The following is a 2,717-nucleotide window of genomic DNA, read 5'->3' on the forward strand; positions in this document are numbered from 1 at the left end:
GCAGCCAGGCGTGGTGGTGCACTCGGGAGGCAGAGGCAGGCAGATCTCTGTGAGTTCGAGGCCACCCTGGTCTACATAGTGAGTTCCAGGTCGGCTGGGTCTCAAAAAGACCAAAACAAAATGAAACAAAAACCACAGCTGAAGCACTGGGACTGCTGAGGTTCAGGGAACAGCCACCCGTGCCCTCCAGTTTGTCCTCTGCTTCCATTCCCTCCTTCCCATTTGGCCTCTGACCCTTTCCCATCCAGAGACCCTGCAGGAGGTTGTGTCCACAGCAAACTGCCTGACCTGGGATGAAGGAGCTCAGTCAGTAGAGAAGCTGCTAGTAGACAGGTGAGCCTGCCTTTGTGCCAGTATGACTCTTGGGTGGCCCCGAGCGGCCAGTAGGGGCAGTGCAGGGAGAAGTGGGGGCTCTTCCAGGATTTTGCCAGCTGATCAGTACCTTCCCAGCACGTGTATGTAACACAAACACACACACACACACACACACACACACACACACACACACACCACACAACTTCTGCGGAGTCAAAATGGATAGGCAACAGTGATCATCATGGGGAAATCATGCCCCTTCTTATCATTCAGAATGATTAGTGTGCTGGTTGTGGAGATCTGGGCAACCTGGGCGGTGGCTTGACAAGGTTATGTAGGTCAGCACAGGATAACAAGCAGCAGAAGAAAGAGCTATGAGCTATTTCAGAAAAGAAAAAAACAGCTCTGATCATGCTCCTAAAGCCTGCAGCTTCACTTTGCAGTTGAGTAAACTGTACTTGTCTTCCCGGTTTCCCTTTGTTTATGAGGTTTTCCAAGTCCTTGCCTGTTGATGGTGTAATTTGCTTAGCCAGACAAGCAGGTACTGTACACAATAAGTTCTTCTAAATATAAGGGGTGATTAATCAAGGAAAATCAAACTGTGAGCCCCTGTACCACTCCTTCCTGGCTGGTCCCAGATACCAGCTTGTTTATTTAGTGTCACCCATAGTCTGTCATGGCTGACCTAAAACTATCAGGAACAGCCACAATGGCAGCCAAGCATAAACAAAAACCTGAACTGAAGGTGCAGAGGGACTGCCATTGCATAGATAAGATCTATTGCTGTAATAGCCCTTGATTATGAAGACCAAAGGAGAAAAAGCACCAAATACACAGACACTTCTCTGTTTACTTATGTATGAAGAGGGAGGAGGGAGGCAAATCATGTACAGAGAGGAGGGGAAAGAAGGAATAAGGTTTCCTTACGTGGCAGTGTTTCTTGGTTTATAAAGCAAGATTCTGTGATAGCAGGGAATTGCTTCTAGTTTCCTTTGTGTATTGATATTCTGCAATACTTAAGTGAATGCTGGTGTTCAGCACTCTCTCCTTTCTCCTCTCTCTCTCTCTCTCCCTCCCCCCCCCTCTCTCCTCTCTCTCTCTCCAGGGGTTCACCATGTATCCCTGATAGGCTGCTATGTAGACCAGGCTGGCCTCCAACCCACAGAGATGGGAAAACCGCCTGCCTCTAACCCCTAGAGTGCGGAGATTAAAGGCATGTACCACCATAATCAGTTCCTTTTCTTTATATTTTTTTATTTTATGTGTATGAATGTATTGCCTGCGTGTATGTGAGTGCAGCCGTGTCGTGCAATGCCGCAGAGGTCAGAAGAGGGCTTCGGATTCCCCTGGAACTGGAGTTAAGGACGGTTCGTAGCCGCCATGTGGGTGCTGGGAACGGAACCCAGGTCCTCTTCAAGAGCGGTCAGTGCTCTTATCCACTGAGCCATCTCTCGGGCCCCTCCCTTTTTGCTTTCTTTCTTTCTTTCTTTTTTTTGTCTTTTTGAGACAGGGTCTCCCTGTAGCCCCAGCTGTCCTGGAACTCGCTATGTAGACCAGGCTGGCCTTGAACTCACAGAGATCCGCCTGCCTCTGCCTCCCGAGTGCTGGGACACAGGCGTGTGCCATCATACCCAGTTCCCGTTCTCTTTTCTTTTTTCTTTTTATTTGGTCAGGCAGTTAGGATGGGTTTTCCCACATCAATTAACTTAATCTAGGAAAAAAAAAAAGAAGGGCGGAGCCGAACAGAGAGGCGGAGCCTGAGGAGGGCGCCTGGGCCGCACTGAATGACGGGTCCGTGGTGGGGACGAAGCCTGGGCCCGGTTCCTCCGGAACAGAGCGCGGTTTCCCCAGGGATGGGCCTTCCGTTCCGGGCCGTCCCCGGCCTCAGCTGGCGAACACGGAGCGGTGGGGCTCCCTGTCCTGCGCGGCTGCTCCAGTCCCGCTCAGCGCGGTTCCACGGCTCCCAGCGGGGCGGGGCGTCGGCGGCTTCTCCCACGGGTTCGCCCTCCTTCGCCTGTCCTACCCTCGAGGGCGGCTGGCGTGTTCCCGCGGGATCCCACAGTGGGAGTGCGCACCCCGAAACCGCGTCCGAGGGGCCGGCAGGTGGAGGCGCGCACGCTGCGGGGACCGCGCGGAGGGGTAGGAGGGGCGGTGCTGGGCGGGGCCTCGGCAGGAGGGCGGGGCGGGGCTTGGCTGTGGCCGGGCGGGGCCTCCTCGCGCGGGAAACGGAAGCCGAAGAGCGTCAGCCTGGTCGCTGTGGAGCGCTCCTCGGACCGTCCGTTGCGGGGTGACCCGGAAGCGCTCGTCGAGGCCCCGCCCCCACCTACACATTATTGCTGCCGGGGGAGCACCAACTTCCTTTTTGCGCTGGTGCTGGACTGGGAGGAGGCAGGTGGGCCGCG

At 54.7% G+C, this 2,717-nt stretch overlaps 1 protein-coding gene across 1 annotated transcript in view; it reads left to right on the forward strand.

The window, feature by feature from the left end:
- The first annotated feature begins 2,574 nt into the window (after positions 1-2,574).
- The window catches only part of Rps21 (ribosomal protein S21), a 1,820-nt gene continuing 1,677 nt past the window's right edge, over positions 2,575-2,717 (forward strand). Inside the window, exon 1 of the mRNA XM_008843241.3 lies at positions 2,575-2,707. The gene's annotated coding sequence lies outside the window, so the exon portion shown is untranslated. The remainder of the gene's footprint in view (positions 2,708-2,717) is intronic.

The sequence above is a fragment of the Nannospalax galili genome, unplaced genomic scaffold, assembly GCF_000622305.1.
Source record: "Nannospalax galili isolate Female #2095 unplaced genomic scaffold, S.galili_v1.0 scaffold160, whole genome shotgun sequence".
Classification (NCBI taxonomy): Eukaryota; Metazoa; Chordata; class Mammalia; order Rodentia; family Spalacidae; genus Nannospalax; species Nannospalax galili.